The sequence below is a fragment of the Anser anser genome (genome assembly GCF_964211835.1).
Source record: "Anser anser genome assembly, chromosome: Z".
Lineage (NCBI taxonomy): Eukaryota > Metazoa > Chordata > Aves > Anseriformes > Anatidae > Anser > Anser anser.
Genome location: NC_139723.1, coordinates 58702902 through 58723312, shown reverse-complemented (window position 1 = coordinate 58723312; position 20411 = coordinate 58702902). Strand labels below are relative to the sequence as shown.

Below are 20411 nucleotides of genomic sequence, written 5' to 3'. Positions count from 1 at the left end.
AAACGCCAAATAATGCCTAGTATTTATTCTCTATATTAGAACATGTCCAACCAACAGGCCTGTAAATTGAATCTGAGACATCACTGTCAAACTGAGTTCTTCTGTGTCATTGTCACCTATACAGATGCTGCAAGACAAAATAGACAACTAGATTCATCTCTGCAGATTGAGTTCTTTCAACAGCATTTTTGCTTATCTGGTGGAGAACAGCTAAGAAATAACATGAAGAAGAACTGAGTATTCTCTACTCTTTCTAATAATCTGAGGCTGTTCCAGCCTGCACCAAAGAACAAATTGTTCTGCAGTAACAGAATTAAGAAAGCCATGTTTTCTCCAGATTTGTGTTCTAATGGATCCATAGGACAGCACACTAGCACAGGGTGTGAATGTTTGCAGACTGACTCAGCAGGCTGCTGGGAGTATAAACTGAGTAGTAACTGCCTTTTCTTCAGTGGTAGTTTACATTTTGGCTTACCTTTGCAAATAAATTAGCTTGTTGACATCTGCTTTTCTGAAACTTCTATCCCTCTTTTGAATATGGCCATACCAGGAAACAAAAAAATCAAACAAAAACACATCACTTTACGACTACAAAGATAAGGAAGAAATGTGATGTTCCAAAAGTTATTGGAAATGGATTGCGGCCTGTGGAGGAGCCCCCGGTGGAGCAGGTGGATGTGGCCTGGAGGAGGCTGCGGCCCATGGAGAGCCCCCGCAGGAGCAGGCCCCGGGCCGGAGCTGCAGCCCGTGGAGAGGAGCCCACGCAGGAGCAGGGGGCCTGGGGGGAGCTGCCGCCCATTGGGGACCAGTTTGCTCCTGGGGGATGGCCCCCGTGATACGGAACCGTGTGGGAGCAGTTCCTGAAGAAGTTCTACAGCCAAAACCTAAACTGAAAGTCTTACTGTGTTAGATCACTGCCACTTGAAATATTTTTATAAAGAAAAGATCACTGCAATGTTAAGTGACCTGAGTGGCTGTGATCTCAAAGACAGCAGGCAGCTTGGAAAACATCAACAGAGATGCAGCTAAAAAAAAATAAATTATGCTGTAAAATAAAATAATAAACAAATAAATAAATTTATTTAATTATAATAATTAATAAATAATAATTAATAAATATTAATTAATAAATAAATAATAAATAAAAAATAAATTATGCTGTAAAAGTACCTACTGGTTTGTAATTAAAATCTAAATATTGATTGTCTGAATTAAGTTATACAGTCATCATTTTGTTAGAGCTTGGTAAGTGTCTTTGTGTTGCAGAAGGATGTATTAGAGGCAGGAAGCACTTTGACAATTAGAACAGAGATCCAAAATTTCATCCATCTACCATCTTCTCCATAAATGACCCTTCATAAGTATCATATGATATTCCATTCAATGTCACTGAAAAAAATGAAACTTGCAGACACCACAGTTTGTTTACCTAGAACAGGACGTGTTAAAGTCAGTTTGTTAAAGTCAGTGAGACGCTGTTGTTGTCTTCATTAACAACCCAGTAAAAGAAATTCACCTAGAACCTGGCCTGAGTGAGCCTAATGCCTCAGCTTCCACCTCACTCTTAGGAAGATCTCTCACCTGTAGGACTGGCTATTCAAGGAAACTCTATGTTCCCTTGGCAAGTAGCAAATTAGCTCTAGGAGACAGTTCCACATTACTGAGCTGATTTAAGAAGTTAATGTTGTCTCCTGTAACTCTACAGCTCCTATTCTTAGGATATAATTCACTACCACAATTACACCAGAGAAAACACACACAGAACTGCTCCAGTATGTATTTTGGTCAGAATTAAAATAAATAATAATAATAGTAATGAAAATAAATTGGTATTCTGTGGGTACCACTGCAAGTGGGGAAAGAAAAAATGAATCATATGAAGTGCTTAGAAGAGTTGTTTCAGCCTTCAGAAACAGCACATGGGGCTAGGAGTCCTGCAGAAGTATTTCCCACTAATTAATTCTCTCATACTTTCTAAATGTGAAATCATTTAGTGCTAGTGAAGTAGATTTGGTTCTGCATATGCTATAAACAAACACAAGATACATGCATACACACTGTCTCTCTGCATACACATTTACGGTATGTGAAAACACATATATACAAACTTACACATGCCTATACTCACAGTGTATTCATCTGCTTCATGTGTATAATCTATCTGTACATCTATCCAAACTAAGTGGCATAGCTATTGCCAGCCATACTTCATATTATTGAAGCTTTTCCATTGTAAGTGTTTTCATTTCATTGTATCTTTAATATACATGAATTTCTCTAACCCTTTCCCCCATAAGCAGTTTTAGAAGATTAAATTCTCATCAATTCTGAGAGTAAGGTACAGGGAAAAAAAAAAGTTTTTTGACTGTATTTAAATACATATATTTTATGATACTGAAAAACTGACCAATTCGATACTAAGTTTTTGTAAATGCACAAATTCCAAAAGTAACATAAATGTGGCATAGCCGTAAGACTTCATTACCAGAAACTGTTAATATCAAGCTTTTAACTGTGACTGCTAAATTTCCCTGGAGATGTTGGTTAGTAATGCATGAATTGCTCTCATCATCATCTTCTTCATACAGACTACTGACATCATAGCCTCAGATCAGTAAACACACAGCAAGCTGGAGATGACTAAGATTTTTTAAAAACTGCTTTCCTACAAATTTATTAAGGTGTTTAGCCCTAAGGTCAATGACTGAGAAATTGTTGTTCCTGTATCTCCAGCACATCCACAGCTAATACAGAAAAACCATGAAGGAGAAGTAGTAGACAAGGAAAGGAACAAAAGAAGAATGAGTAATTGGAGCACTTAAGAGAGTAATCAGGAAAAGAAGTGGAAAGGATATGTAAAGGACCAGCTATTAGCTGAGAAAGAGGCAATCAAAAGCTAGTAGAGAAAAGCAGGGAAGATAGATGGAAATAATACGTGTAAATTAATAGTTCCCCCGTTTCTGAAAATCTTACTTTTCCTGCATAACAGAAAGAAGCAAAAAAACTTTTAAAGGCTGTCCGTAAGTCCAGAGAATGACTGCAAAATCAGGGCACTGTATACAAGAAAAGAAAGCAGACAAACTGTGAGCACAAGTTTAATCAACCCTAATGTAGAGAATACAATGATCATAGAGATCAGAAGTATAAAAAGTTTACAATAACAAAACTATATTTCACTTTAAAACAAGGTATGTTCCACTGAATTGTTTGTAATTCTTAATGAAATCATAATACATTCTTAGTATCTTCATTTATCAAAACCACATTATTGTGTTCAATCACATCACTTGCAAATTATGAAATTTTCAACATCACAAGAGCTAAAAATTTCATACTCTGAAATAACAGACCTAAGAGTATATATGACCAAGTGCTACAAGAACTATCTGCAGTGAAATAAAAAGTGTGCCCTTTCCTCTATATATGTATTTAGGTGAACATACAAAAGTATTATTTTTACAGTCCCTTGCATCTGTTTTTAAAAATTTTAGCACAATTTAAAATACAAAGTGTTTTTTTTTTTTTTTTCAATAATACTATGAATTATATGAAAGGAGATGGTATCCTTCTCTCATCTCCAAACACAAATGGCTGGCCTGAAATAAGACTTGTATATTTTATAATGGATAGACACTGAAGAGAAATTTAGTATGTTATAATCCCACTGAAAACTTGAATTCATCATTACAGTAATGAAAGTTATCATCTAAATTATCAACATAACAATAATGTTACAAAAATAATACACTCATCAGGAAATAAATGAAAATTGTGATTGTAAATTTTCCCCAAAAAACTCTTTCTACACCTTCTGTGCATGGAAAATGCACACAAACATGAAAATATAGATTTGAATTTATCGCATATAAAGGATAATGGATATGTATATAAATACAAGGGGCTGAGAGAATCCAAAACAACCAGGTAGAAAAAAACCTGGATCTCTGAACAAACACAACTTCTCATATTATTACAAAAGAGTTCCAGGTTTAAACGGAACTACCCAATCTGAACATTTCAAACCTTAATGCTCAATTTTTCCTGAACCGAAACAGCCAGACAATACTTTGAGGTTGATCAATATGGTTGGACTTACTTAAATAATTAAAAATTACCATGAACGAACTGGTCTAAAGTTTGACCAAGAAACAACTAAGTGTGGAAATGAGTGAAGAAAATCATGGTTGTAAACAGAATAATAACTGATGATATCTTGGGATGACCCGGACTTCCGCCCTCCTCACCTTCTTCCCCCCCCCCAGAGTTGGCCTCCTTTTTCCACGGAGGACTGTGTATATGTTTTCCAAGACACATTCTGACAATCTCACTGCTGCAAGTAGCAGCAGCTCCTCAGCCAGGTCCACCAGTCATGGAAGCTTAGCACTGTGATGCCACTAAAATAGCAAGTAAATATTAATGGGTTCTGCAGAAATCTTAGCAGATGTCAACTGATCACACTTTTAGAAGTTCAAAGTAATTAATAACAACAACAACAATAAGAATTTTAAGATCTCTGGAGTCTCCCATTCCTCAATGCATTTTTTCCCCCAGGGTGGGAAAGATTTACCTATTCTCAGATTGCTAAACAGTACAATGCTTTTTGCAGTGATAGAAAATTGGCCAAATGAATCTTCCTCAGAATGTGTTTTCAAAATGTATTTTTTAACTGTTGAATTTGTAGACATTGACAAGAAGCAGGCAAAAGACCCTGGCACCTGAAACTAGTAAAGAAGGTGGCAAAGTGGCTGCTAGCAAAAGCAGCACTGTGCAGTCCCTGAAGGTGAAGATCAGTAGCTGCTGCAGGCTAACCCACCACCCAGCTGGATGCATGTCAGCAATACCCCATGTGTGATGCTTAGCAGCTTTGTCACACCCCACTATCTCAGGTAAACTGTTAAATATTAAACCACATACAAGCCAGACATACAATCTGGAACAGGAAAAAGCAGTGGATACTGAACTGAGGAGCTTAGTAACTGAAAACAAGTACCAAAAATATTACAAATAGAATTGCAGTGGCAATATATATATATATATATAAACAAACATCACTACAAGCAATAATATATTAAGGCAGCAAAGACTAAGTCACAAATTGCAAAAGAAGTGAAAATGTTGACATGAAGGAAGATTTAAAGACTGGTATCTACTTTAATTTGCTGTCTAGGTTAAAAAAAAAAGGAGAAAATAAGAATGAACAATATTTAAGTATATGTATGAAGAAAATATCCCATTATTATTTTTTCCTGTGATTTTCAAACAAGTATTCACAAAGAAATGTCAAAATTTGGTACATGTTTTGGCTACCCTTATTTTTAAATGCTGCTTTATGTTCCAGATATCCTTTACCTTCTCCCATCATCTGAATTGTAAGTATTTCCTTAAAAATCGATTGCTTTGCAATATTGCGATATGTTGAAAGCACAGTAAATGTAAAATTGTATTACAATTGTATTGTATTACAAAATATTTTTTGTAATAAAGTTATCTCAAAAGGAAATCAAGCAGTATTATTCTGCATTGGTAAAAGATTATGAAAAAGAAAACGGAGATGGATGTTAACTGATGATAGAAGTATTCCCATCTTCTGCCATCCAACTATAGGTGTAAGAGGTGACTTAATATTGTCACTGTGTTAATCATGTTCTTTCTTTTTTGAAGATATATTCAAGTTAAGAGTAAATCCAGCAACAGAAATTCTACGTGAAAAGCATAAGAAATGTATTACACTGTATGTGATGACAAAAAAATATCGTATTACCAAACATGTCTGACATTCAGTATCACACAGGACAACAACATTTAAGATACTTGTTTTAACCATGTTTGCTTTCTCATGTAACTTTTTCTTAATCTCCTATCTTTCATAACCATATATTTATTCACAAAGCTGTGTTATTACCATAAATGTTTCAAAAAATAAAAATAATTCTAGTGTCTCAGTACTTTATCAAATGAAGAACTTTTTGAATGTAAAAACATACACAAATTCATAAGCACAAAATAAACAAAGAAACTCCCTAACCCAAATAATCCAAACAGCACCACACAAAACCTAACAGCAACTCCCACATGGCTTTCTGTCCAGCTGTCACTAAAAGATGTTCCCAAACAATGCATCCCACTCTGCTTGTATAACCTGACAGTAGTAAGCACCTTAGAAGACAGTGATTTGAAGGAGTTTCAGCTTGCGTTTCTTGGGCAGACACCAATATTTTTTATTTTTGTTCCATGTGTGACTTTAAAACAAACACTTCAACGTGTTTGTTTTTAGTTTGTAGGTGTGTATGTGTAAACAATATTCTAAAATTATTAAATCCTTACTTAACACTGCACTTCTTGGAGAAACAGTTCTCTAGGCTCCCATTTAAGATTGATTCAATAAAGCATGTGGAAATAAAACATTGTGAAAAAACACAATGGTTCTTGTAACAGAAATGCTGAAACTAAAAAAGTATTGAAAAACAAATACATGACTTGCTTCAAATAGGCATATCTAGTTGAGGTATTTTATACTGGAAATTATCTTGCATGGCTTTTCATCTCCAAAAACAAAACCACTGAGATAGAACAAGAAGAAAGGACAGCCTAAAGGCCAAATAAAGTGATGAATACTGAACAACATACCAGGAGACAGAATTGAAAAAAAAATAAAATAGAGAAATCCATTAATTACAAAAAATAATAACAAAAAGGACATGAACTGAGATAGCACCATATGATTGTGATTGTGAGTAGTTAGCAAATCCCTACATTTACGAGAGTTCTATACATACACAGTACAAATGGAATATACAGGATCTCAGAACAGCTAGATCCAAAGCATAGTTTGTTTGTTTTTCTGTCTTATAAAATCAGAGAAACACTCCTAACAAAAATTTTCAATTAATCTGACAAAAAGCTTGAGCCTACTGTTTAGGTAATGTAAGTGCCATTACTTTCAAAAGAGGGTTTAATTAAAGGTAATGTTGATAGACTTTTAGAATTGTTTAATAAAATTTCTGCTCCATACTTGTGCACACATAGGATATATACCAGAAAACAACTGATATATAAAGAATATTCAATGACATACGCATTGGAAGTGTACGCGATGAAGATTAGAGAGTAAGATTTGTAAATCTTAAAAGGATATAAGGCTATGCAATACATATATACACATATGCACACGTATATACTGTATATGTAATTGTCTCTCTGGTTTTTCAGAATTGCCAAATAACAGTAAAATAACACTATTATATAGGTACCCTTACCTATCCTGTTTGTAATATGGCAACATCAAAATCTAAAATACATACAGCAACAACACTGAATACAATGAATATACGGTGTTAGATCCTTTAGGTCATTTCAAGTTTCATAGTGCATTCAGTTACTTAGTTCACATTGAAAAAAAAAGGTATTTTCCAAGAAAAAAATGCACTGCAAACACCTCACAGAAATCTTACAACCCTTTCAAGTGAAATTCTCAAATTTGAGAGAAGTAAATTTAACAACTTATGAACACAATCAAAATGCAGGTTCTGAATCATGTATTTGCTTGTTTATGCCTTAATCATTCAATTTTATTCAAAAATGAAACATCAGCACTTAAGTAATGGAATCAGTTTCTAATACTGTCTTGACTATTGCAGCTGTATTTATCACAGTTAGCAATATGTACAGTATTTCTTTGCGTACCCCTCAAGCAGTCCTGCATATGAGTGAGAGATACATTAATATTCCTATGGACTTTGGCATCTGAATGTCCCACAGTGATCAAACCCCAGCCAAAACAATATAGTCAGAACTACTTCAATCAATAGGACTGTTGACTCAGAAAATATTTTTCTGAGTTCACAAATAGTAGATACTGTCACACACTTCCTCAGATCACTGCTCTTCACCTCCATCATCACTATTTATATTTGCAGCTATATGATAAAGCTAACATTTTTTTTCTAAACAGACATCTCTTTTCAGACACTCAGAAATTGTCATCTTCACTTCCCACATCCTTTATCGAAACAGACCAGCTCTTACCAAATTAACATGAACAGAGGCAAGTTGTAGCCAAATATTTTAGATATCCTCATCACGAAGAAGATACTCTTTAGATTTCAGGCCTTTATACTTTTTATATATCATTTACAGATCACCCAGCAGCTAGTCAAATACAGATTGCTTCATCAATAACCTTTGAACTGGAGCTGAAGTATCATCCAAAACTATTAAAATTACTAATGTTAAATACTTTCAAATAAGATTTTTAAATTTCAATTTAATACTTTCAATTAAGAATTAAATTTTAACCTTTTTTTTTTTGAACGAGAAAACTTGATTTTCTCTTTTTCTTTATTTTTGTCTTTTACCACAACAAAAGAGTTAAGAACAGCAAATTAAGACCTTAAATACAAATAAAAGCAAACACAAATCAATAATTGGGATTTGGCTTTGCCAGGTGTTTAGTCCAGGTCTTTCCTTTTCTTGCTTTTTAAATCCCTTTGTTTATAGTCATCTTGTCTTGAAGAATCCTAATAAATTTATTTCCCTCTTACTGCATGTTTTTTTCTCCTGCTGTTATTTTTGCCTCTACAAGATTCCAGCAAAAATCCTCAAGGCTTTATTGTAAAGCATTTTATAAATAAATGCACAGAATCCAATCTATGTCTAGTCCTAAGTCTGTAAAGCCCAGAGAATAAACTGTCACAGCCAAAGTAACATAACCATAATAACACACTGAAGGAAAAAGGAACACAATAGTTCTGAGCTGTTGGGAGATACTCTCTTGTGCATCCAATCCATGTCTTTGTGATACATCTCAAAACTACTGTTTTGTGCTTTTAACCCTACGACGCCATCCCTCCTCTTTTCTCTCCAGAGGTGACAATTCAACTGAAGTCCTACAAAACTGAACTGTCCAACAAGAAAAAGAAGACAATCTAGATTACAGGCTAGGAATTCCTGCTTTATAAGAGGAATCACAAGCAAAAACACAGTGTAGTTCAAGCCACCAGGGACCTCAGGTCCTCAATCCAACCTCCTTCCCGAAACAGGTGTGGAGTCAGAGATCAGTTCCTCAAGGCTTTATCCAGTCAGAGCTTGAAAATCTCCAAGGACAGAGAAGGTAAAACCTCTCTTGGTCCCAGCTGCATTGCTGGACTGTCCTCACAGGGAGAAAGATTTTTCCTCCAGAGTAAACTGCTTGATTGAACTTACGAACATTGACTGTCATCCTCCCACTATGCACTGTTATGAAAAGCCTGGCTACATCTTGAAGACCTCCTTGCAGGTATTAGGTAAGGCTGCTGTTAGGACCACTGAAACTTTTTCTTCTCCAAACTGAACAAACCCAAGTCCGTCAGTGTCCCTCATAGGTATGTGTGCATTCCTGTCTCTGCAGCCCTCCTCTGAACTTACTCCAGTTTACTACCATATTTCCTGTATTACTGGAAAGGTGAGGGCGAAACTGCTCATGGATGTAGATGTTGCCTAATAATTGCTGAATGGGGCAGGATAATCACTCCCCTCAGTTTCCCCACTGTAGCCCTGTTCCTACAGCCCAAGAGATACTGTCAGTCTTCTCTACTGCCAGGCACACTGCTGCTTTCTGTTCAGCTTATTGCCCACGAGGGCCTTCTCCACAAAGCTGCTCCCCAACCTGTATCCATCCCAGAATCAGAATGGCTGAGGTTGGAAGTGACCTCTGGAGGCCATCTGGTCCAATCCACAGCTCAAGCAGGGACAGCTAGAACTGCTTGCCCAGGACCATGCCTAGATAGCAACCTCTTTGGGCAACCTGTGCTCAGTGCCTTGTGCTCAAACTGTGCCATTGCTCAGTTACCCACACAGTGAAGTGTTACCTGATGCTCAGATAGAACCTCCAGTTTGTGCCCACTGTCTCCTGTTCTGTCTTCTGAGAAGAGCCTATCTTTGTCCTCATTGTACCCTCCCTTCCGGTATTTATATAAATTGAGAAGATCCTCCCTTAGCCTTCTGCAAGTTGAAGAGTCTCCCATCTCTCTCACAGGAGAAATGCTCAAGTCCCTTCATCATCTTTGTGGATCCTTTGGTCATACCATGTAACCAGCAACACAAACATACTGACACAAGAACTTTTACCGTGTGTTTTTGACAATACTGAGGACATAAGCCAGTAAGAGATGCCAAGATTTACAACACTGTGTTGTTCTGGGTCCCAGCCATATAACCTAAAAGGCCATCTTGAAATTAAGCAGTGGAAACCCTCGAAAGGCAGTCTTTCACAGGCAAACAAATACTAAAGCTCCCCTTCATCTCAGTTACCTGAAATATGTTTGTGATACACACCTTGTGACTCATGGCCATATGAACAGCAACCTTCGTAAGGTCGTGAAAGTTGGTTGCTGCACTGAAGTCATGATTCTGTGGATAGCGGTTCCCATAAGACAAGAAATGTCAGTTCCTTTGGAAATCAATCAGTACACCACAGAGATATATACCAAAATGAAGGCAAGTGGTGAAGATACTGAGCACTTTCATGCCCTCTTGGAAGAAGGAAACTAGACACAGTGGTTCTTATCAGTATTATGAAATGTAATTTGAGTATCTGAAATTTAAATCCTAATAATATCCATTTCCCCAAACAACTATTGATGTGATGTGGCAACTGGATTCTGAGTATCCCAGACTACGCAAACTCAAGCTTGTAAATTCATACTGTTTGGCTACTGACCATCTGGATTATTTGAGACAGTAATTTTAAAAAACACACCAAACAGTTGCAACTGAACCAGCAATAATAATAATAATAAATCCCACAATGTTTAAAATACTGGAAGCCCCCAACGTTTAAAATAATGGAAGCCCCACTCCATAAATAAGAATCACTACTTGTATGATAAATTATACTATTGCTTTGTAGGACTAACTGATTCTAAACCTTAACAAATCTTTCCTTGTTTTGACTTAATTTTGTATCATGAAGCATACTTCAGTCACAAAAACTTCTGAATTCTTTCTGCAAACCAGCCTGAGGTGATACACCTCTCTCATCTCATATAACAATAGATGCAGTGCACCAAAATCTCTACAAATCTACCTGCCCATTATTCTTCCTGGACATACTCTGTTAGGACTACTGTTCTCACTGTCAAAAGGAGTTTCAGAGCAGCTGGGAGAAAAACGGTGTAACTCAGGACAACCTTCAATCAAAAGGTACCTGGTAAGCTGAAAAGAAACAATGCCACAAAGAGCTGTGCCTTCATCCTAGCATATTCTCACTGGCCTCACCTCAAGATACAAATCTGACCGTAAAAGGATTTCCAGAAAATAACAGAACAGAGCCACGTTTCTGTGCTGCATACCTCCATTCTAAAGCTGAGCATGTTTTACTCCCTAAAACAAGAGAATCAATGGTATAGCTCATGGAAAAAGTTTTCAAAGCCTTTCAGAAAGTCCAAAGAACAATCCTTTTAGAAGTTAGGGTAATTGCTATTTCTGTTAAACAGAAGGAACTCCGAGGAGCTGAAAACATATACTGTATTTCACACTTTCCCATTTACTAAATCCCATGTAAAATAATAAAATAAATATGGAAGAATTATTTATCAATTCTTTTGCAACTTGCCACTCAGATGAAGTGGTTTAACAGAACGGACCACATAAAATAGTGCACTAAATGCTAAACAGAAATCTGCACGTTGGCATGGCCTTAGCTACCACTTGCTCCATAAACAAACGTTAATTTCATCTTATGGCTAACAGTTAATTTGAGAAAACAGCTACTATGCAGGTAGTTCAACTGTTCCTCACTAGCCAAGGCTAATGTAACTTTAAATACAGTCAGACCTTCCTGCAGGTGTAATTTAAATATATTTCATAAAACATTTATTCATTTTATAAATAGGTGCAATAGACTATGTAGATATAATATATATTTAGTTAAACACTGATTAATTGTCTACAACTTGACACAAAAACATGTATGATCCAACCATTAAATTATTTCCAATTTTTAGTCAGGAATTTTGAGTAAATTTAGTTTAGATGTGATTATAGAACAACTGTTTTCCTAAGAAAACTGCCTGAAAAACAAATATTGGTTTTTAATTTAAGCAAGTATATTCCTTTTTTCTTTACATCTTTACCCACTGCAAATAATGCTGAATAGCAATAATAAATACAGTGTATAAAAACTTAACTAAAAATACGATTTGGCAATCCTTAGTGTACAGCCACACACACTTCTTGTTTCTTCCACATTTTACATTTAATCAACAAGAACGTAGAGGAGGAAACATTCTTCCTTCAGTAGGTTTGTAAAGCAACTGTCTCCCCTGCTTATGTCAAGCTACAGAACTACAAAGAGATAAGAATACAGCACAGATGTTATTAAAGAGGGAAAAGAGGAGGGAAAGAGGAGGGCATTAAAAAAAAAAAAAAAAAGCCAGGGCTCTAAGAACACAGAAAACCTTTTTTTTTTTTCCCTTCCAGCAGTTAAATAGAATCTTCAGATTTGAGACATTTTGACATAAAACAGAAATCCTGACGTTCCGAACTCTTTCCACAGTTACGGCAATTGTATTGTTATTTTTGCTTTCACCTACCTATAGACTTATCCCTCCCTAGTAGATAGCTACTTTTTGTACTTCAACTCATCTAACACTTGCACTTTCAGTCTGCACTCTCAGCTGTTAGCACCTGGAGATGAGGAAGATAAAGCTCAGCCGATAGTGTATCATTTTGTTTAGATAGTCTACGAAGACAAATACTAACTCTTCTAGATGCTTTACAGATAATGTTCAGCAGGCTACACCAAGGAGCATTAGCTTAAATTCGCAATCCTGATCATCTAACCACTAGCAAGAAAAACTTTTGTATGGCCTATAAACATCCAATGCCATTGTCAAAGTAACGGATTTTGTGACTTAAAAATGTGACTCTGTGACTTAAAATTGTGACTGAAGATCAACTCCCCTGCCTTCTCCCCCAAAATACAGGCACGTTAGCGAAAAGAGACCAAACGTACCTCAGACACTATATACAATTCAACACCTGAAAATTCAGCAGATATGAACTAGCTCATATGAGATAAAAATGTATTTTTAAATTTTAGCTCCACAAAATCATAAAAAAACAGCTATCTGTAACCTTAATAGCTATAGCGTAAATTGTTCTGGCTCAGAATTCTATTTCATTTTTTCATCCTTTGTAAGGAAAGTATAGTTAGTGTACAAAAAGAGGTAATCAAAAAAGAAAATAGTAGACCTTAACCGAAGTAGAACAAACTGACTCAACAGCATCTGCACAGGGACATCCTGTGCTTTTTTAGGGATTTGCTCATTTTTATTTCTTCTCTGCTATGTTGCATCAGAGACTTAAGTATCCTAAGTTCAAGTGTTTACAAAACGTACTCGAGGTGGTATGTAAGAGAAAACACAGCTACAGTAATTATTATGAAGTAATAAAACAGAAGATAGAAACCATTTATTTAGCAGATGAACAATAAATGTGGCTCCCAGTTATTTATTATTTGTAGTGGCAGTATCCAAAGCCTGAAAAAAAAATTGAAATCTAAACACATTGTTCTTGCCTTAAAGAGATTACAAACTTATTTAAAATAAGACTTCACTAAGAAGAACACGAAAGAACTAAAGAAATAGTGCTACATCATTATATAGTCTACATACATTACACAATGGTTGCCTTACATGTTTACCCAAAGATCAAAAAAGATGAGCTATTCTCAATGTACTGGGTTCATGGGGAGATGAAATTACCTTTCGAAATAGTGCCAGATACTTCCTTCCGCTAGCTAATCAATCAAGTCATAAGTCACAAAATACTACAAGTACACTAGATCAAACTTGTGATTAATATAGAATCTTTGATATTCACATAGCATTGTTATGAATGCCATGTAAGAATTGCAACAGGAAAGTAATGTTAGGAATATGTTGGGAATTACAGAGCAACTTTGAATTGCTAGAATTTAAACATTCAATCCTTATTAAAATTTATACTATAAATCATAAACCCTTTGTTAAATTCAACTTGCAATATATTCCACCCACCATCTCTCAGTTTTGGGGCACTAAATCTGAAGGTAGGGGACTAAAACTAAACAACTTACCATGGTATGACAGAAGAAAAAGCAACTAAAAGTAGTGTGCAAAGCCAAGCAATTTAAGGTATGTTATCCCAACTTCCAGACTGCAGATTTTCACTTTTCCAAAGGCAAATTACACTGAACTGGACACCATTATCCATCCACGTACATAAAAAAAATAACAATAGTAAAATAAATAAATAACAATAGTAAATAAATAAATAAAAATGCCTTATTAGTCTAGCAGTGTACAGAACAACAATGGATATTACTAAACTTCAGAAGGTACAAAAATGAAATTCTAATCTGTCAGTCTCATATATTCATAGAGGCACTTTTGAAATGGAACCGAGTTGTCATCATAAATATGTAGAAGACATTTCTTTTTTTTTTTACTGTTTTTTTTATTATTATTTGTTTTGCTTTTCCCAGAATTAACTATCAGCAGAGAAAACTGTCTATCCTGATCAACTAACTTTTCTGTTTACTTTTTCAGAAGTAAACAGGTAAGCTTTAACCTCAGTGTTATCCAGGAAGAGTTTCAGTCAGAAAGCAAAAAAAAAAAACACATGCAGAAACACATTTGTTATAAAAGAATTCAGCCATAAATAAATAAATTACATAGAATATGAATATACATATATTTATAAATGAAAAATATAACATACAATAAACCTCACTACAAAATGCTTGTCTCAAGCAAGTTCACCTTGCTTTTCAGATGAGCAATAATCTACCTCAATAATTACTGTTTCAGTTGTATGCTATACAGACATAATTTAGATATAACTATTTGTTAAGTTTCAGGGAACACAGATTGTATTTTGAGTGTACATACATATATTTACACACACAGTCGAATACGAAAGTCAATTTTTTCCGTAAGTTTTCACAAAGTATTACCAAAATAAGTTTGATATGTCACCATGCATAGAAAAAAGTAGAAAAAAACAGTAAGACTTATTTAAACCCCATATACATTATCACTGTATTTCATTGAAAGATTTGTTGGGGTTTCTTTTTTTGTATTTCAAATAGCATAGCACCCTCTGGTGCATCTACTAGAAGGAAAATAATTGAATAAACACCAGCCATTGTTATACAAAAAGCACTGTTAAAAAAATAAAAAGAGCCCCAGTAACAGAAAATCACATGCCTAAGAAGTGTTAGAAAAAAAAAGTCAAATTTCAGAATCATTCTTTCTTGTGGCAGTCTTTTATAACAGGGATATTATAAATGTTAAAAAATAAAAGAAAAAAAAAAAAGAAAGAAAAACACAGCTGTGCTGGAAGTACCAAGAAAAAAAAAGTTTGAAACTAATTCTATGTTCTTAATAGTAGGTCATTTTTATTTTAAAAAATCCTTAGTGATATTTAACAAATTCAAAAATCAGTAATTTAGTGAAACAAATGCTACATCAAGCTGTTTTTCTGCTCTTGGTCTTGCAAGCAGGACAATTATTAGGACTACAGCTGTCCACATAGTCATAAAACACGAAATTTCACACCCAAATAGTTGCATCTCCTCTAAAAGTTTGATAATAAAGTAAGTTTAAAATATTATATGATTGTGCTATATGGAATGCTTCAAACTGTGATATGTTATCTATTAAAACACATTTAGTTTTTCTACAAAAGTAAATTTTGCTAATCACAAAAGCAGAGAACACCACCTGCTTTAGACAGCTCTTTTGTGAACCTCTGGAAGTCTCAACACAATACACAAGAAATGAAAGTGACACCTGTTTAAACCAGCCATCTGTCCCTAGCAAACTAGATTTAGCTAAATCAGTACATGTGCTGCTCCTTAAATTTCCAAAATACGAGTATACATCGTACCTGCGATCACAGAGAGATAAAAGCACCTTTATCTGAACTACAAAAATAACGCTCAACTTGTGGACAAGAGTAAAACATCATTTTAATAATTATCTTATATGGTTCAAAAGACTCATTAATTTTTCATTCCTCTTTCTGAGTAAAAAATAAGTAGTTTCATTCATAATTTAAAAAGATACTTCTTTTGGTATTCTAATACGTCCATTTAACAAAAAGCTTGATTTAAGAACTGAACTCCACCTACAAGAATGCTACAGTATCATCGAAAGTTTATTTTTCATTCCGTCTGTATTTGTGATGGATTCACAAGATGTCATTTCAACTGAAAACAATTTATAAAAGAATTTTCTGAGTCATATGTCTTAAAAAATAACCTTTAAAAAATGTACGTACTCCACGTGACACTATCTGAAGCTGGTAAGCTTTTGGAGACTACACGTAAAAATGCAACTAATATGGAATATTAAAAGAAAGTCTTTTTTAAGAGGAAAAAGTAAAGCACGAAGACTACACCACTAAGTAGAACACCGAAATGAGCTGCAATGATAAAAGATTATTTCATTTCATATACTTGGTTAAGTTTCAAGTAAGAAGAGAAGAAAAAAATCAACAGCCTTTCTTCTCAATGCGAAGTTTAATAAGTGAAAAGAAATAGTAACATTTATATCTGTAGACAGTTTTGTGATTAACAAACTCCTGTACCAAGCAGAAACAAGAAATTGGATACTGCTAACAAAGCCAAACCTAATTATCAAATAAAGCACCCTGACTTTAAACTAACAGCACTGTACCTTTAATTCCCATTTCATTTATTTTCACTAGATCATGAAAACGTTCCTCCACAGTAGCACAGTCTAAGTTTGCTAAAAACACAACAGAGCATATGATCCAGAAAGACTCATTAGGATGTACTGAAACAATTGAAACAACGATGTAGTTACAAAATCTAAGTCATGAAAATGGAGGAATAAAAAAAAAAAAAAATCACAGGTCACTTCATTTTCAAACACTGGTTAGCATTACAAAAACCAACTATTTTGATAGCTGAGGGCATTAGGGAATCCGAGTGCATAATGCAGATCTCATCTATGACTGTTAAAGCATTCCAAAATGAATAGAGTCAATAATTTTCCCAGTAAAGTCCACAGTATTAAATGAGGTGATGATGGCTGCATTACTACTTTTCAAACTGCAGCCTTAAACAAATGCAGCTAAATAATACTAAAAAAGTCTTTGGTTTAGAAAAAAATTATGTACTTTTAATCTGACTTAAAAACTTCCTTACGTGTCTTCTGAGAGGAAAAACAAAATTTGTCTCATAGCCTGTACACTTCCATTGCTACCAGGGATCTGGATGCATGTTCTGCAAGGACCGACCTCAACACCCAGGAAAGGAGTCCATCCTGAACAGGGCTCTGTCCCGTTGTAAGAGGGCTTCTCAACAAAGGCATGGTGCAGAATTGACCTCTTAACTTCTCCACAACAGTAGATGCAAGAAATCATTTCACAACTGATGAATCGCATATACTACCTGATAAAACTAATAACAACTACATTAAGATTTAAATGTGCCATATAACTGATACAGTCCTACGACCTACTGAGTGCATACAGACATTATCTGACTTGATACTCATTCTGAATATTCTTAATATCTTTCAAACTTATTTCACAGCACTATCTAGAAAATTACCATTCAACAATTTCCTCATGAATAAAATAAAAAGATGACAATGTAGATGCCTTTGGTAAGCACCCAAAACAATTCATTTTCTACTTTACATATTTGGCCCCTGAAACATTCAAAAGAAAAAAAAAAAAACAAAGAGCCAGTATGCCTTACCTCAAGATATATTAATATCAACACAGAATGTCTTGCAGTTGATAGCAACTTGGAAGAATTGACCCTGTCACATTCACTGGCAGTCCCAATGCCAGATAAACCAATATATTCTTGTTAAATTTTGACAAAAACCCTTGGATTTTACAAATGGCTCCTCTAGAGATATACAAAAAGTATATACACAATTAAATTGTGGGTTTTTGATTAAAAACAAGAACATCATTTTGATTAAGCTTTTTCTTAGTGGTTTAACTAAATAGAGCAATGAGGAAATAAGTAAGTCATCACTTCAAAAAAGAAAAAAGCCTGCCACACCGACAGGTGATTTGACATGTCAAGGAAGAGAGTGCAATTGGCTATAGAGATGCTAAAACAGAATTTCATTGCAATAATAGACACCAAAAATAGATTTTATCCTAAATATTTTTTTGAAGTGTATAAAGTTATGATTTTCTGACAATGGCAAAACAAATCTTTTTATGTTGATAAGCAACCACAAAAACAGATTAAGAGAACAAGCATTTTGCATTGAAAAAAAATGAAAAGTATCTTCATTTATAACAAAATTTCTACTTCAACCCCTTGAGAGGTTAAAAGGTGCCTCTTTCCTCCTTTCCCAAGGATCCTCCTGAAATACAGTTGCTATAAGAGAAATCACAAAGACTTTTTAATTTTTTTATCCCCCAGCTGCTTCGCACATAAACTTGAAGTGGCAGTGAAATATCTTGGATTTCCTTCATTGTGGAGAGTTTAAGGAAGATCAAATAGATCCTCACCACATGAACCTAACTTACTATGAATGAACTAGATCTACAAAGGCACTGTTCCATACTACACGAGCAGTATAAAAGCATCATCATCGTAATAATAATAATGACTAACGGAAGGACTGCCAGAAGAAAAAAACTGTGACTGTATGTTTGTATGGGTGGGGGTATTGGATAAACGGGAAAACACCTCACAAAACAAAGAAAATACAGCTTACCCTGAAACAATAAGTAACATTATGAATAAAAGAAAAAGAAAAAAAGATGGGCTACAGAAATCACAGAAAGCGATCGGTAACACAGGAGTATCGTTAAAAGACATCGGAAGTTCACAAACATCTGCATCTCCAGCAGTCACACGAACCAGAACAAGGCCCCTACAAGTGAGAGGAGAAACACCCCCTGCTTCTCGGCGTGCTTCTGGCCGCTTCTCCCACCCCCACCCCCCCGATTTTGCAGATTTTTTTTTTTTCTTTGCGTACTTTAAACTATACGATCTCGATTGTACCCGAAGCCTCGCTGCCCCCAGATTCCACATCCCCCATCCGCGCAGACAGGAGATGCATACCCACCGCATCCCAGCGATTGTCCGGGCGGTCCCAGCAGCGTGCCGCCGACCTAAGTAAGCCTCGCTCCCTCCTCTCCCGACCCACGGGCACCCCATCCCCGCCGACCCCCCCCCCTTCCTTCCTTCCCTCCCTCCCTCCTTCCCCGCAGCGCGCTCCCCGCCGGCCGCTTCGCGCAGCCGGGGGCGGCGGGGCCGTGCCGGGCCGTGCCGGGAGAGGCGGCGAGGGGCCGCGGAGGTCCCGGCGGAGCGTCCCCGGCCCGGATGCTGCGAGGCCGGGGGGGAGGCAGCGGCTGTGGGAGGGAGGGAGCGCGGAGGGGGGGCCGGCGTGCGGCCGCCGGGCATATTCACCTGGGCTGAGGCGGGCTGCGGCGTCCCCGCTGTCGTCGGTGCCGGAGGTGGCGGCTGCTGCCGCTGTTGTTGTGGTTGTTGTTGTTGTTGCGGGTGACGGCGAGGAAGGGGGTGAGGATGGGGGTGAGGAGCGGCAGGAGGTGGAGGAGGAGCAGGAGAGGAGCGGTTGTTGTTGATGGGTAACAGTCGCCAGGACTACGGTGACTATGGCGCTTGATTCACAAGGCAACGGTTGCTATAACTCACAAAAGGCAGAGCGAGCGAGGGAGGAGGAGGCGGCAGCCCAGGCGGAGAGGCCCGGAAGAGGCGGGGCCGGCCCTGACTGACGGCGCCGGTACGGGCGGGGGCGGCTCCCCCCCGGGGCGGGACGCGGGCACGCGCCTCCCGCCGCCGCGCACCCGCCGCCGCGCGGGCACGCGCAGGGCCGGCGGGCGGGCGGGAGGGCGAGTAACGGCGGCGTGCCCGTGGCCCGGGGCGTGTCCGCGCGGGGGCCGCCCGGTGCCGCTCGACGCCACATCCGGCGGGCGGGAAGGAGGAGCCCGGCCCCAGAGCGGAGGAGCCCGCTGCCCCCCGCGGGGGTCGCACCGCGCCCGCTGCCGGCTGAGGGGGCTGCCGCCGGCGGGCCGGGCAGGAAGTTAACGCCCGGCGGCGGCTGCTCTCCACGCCCCCCTCCCCTCCTCACCCCCCGAAAAATGGCAGCGAGGAGCCGGCGGCGGTTGGGGAGCTGTCCCGCTGCCGCCATCTTAAGGCGGAAGGGACGGCGGCGGCCCGAGCCCGCCGGGCTGCGGTCGGCGCGGCCGCGGTCGCGGCAGCGCCTCCGGTGGGGCTGGGGTGGCCGCGGGTGCGCTGCTGTGCGGCCTCTTGGTGCCTTGTGTCCCCGCTGCTGCGGGGTGTGTGTATTTGGGGGACGGCGACACGGAGATTTGGGTGGTTTTTCGGCTAGGTACGGTGCCCACACAGCTAACGGCCACTGCTG

General features: G+C 37.6%; 1 protein-coding gene across 10 annotated transcripts in view; it reads right to left on the bottom strand.

The window, feature by feature from the left end:
• Positions 1 to 19722, bottom strand: part of RFX3 (regulatory factor X3) — a 127662-nt gene extending 107940 nt beyond the window's left edge. For 2 of the 10 annotated variants that reach the window (XM_083817784.1, XM_083817777.1), the window contains exon 1: positions 19436 to 19722. The gene's annotated coding sequence lies outside the window, so the exon portion shown is untranslated. Of the gene's footprint in view, positions 1 to 475; positions 14215 to 19087; positions 19411 to 19435 lie in introns of those variants that run through there. The other 8 variants (XM_083817781.1, XM_083817783.1, XM_083817780.1 and 5 more) reach the window with 8 other exon arrangements.
• Positions 19723 to 20411: the final 689 nt, after the last annotated feature.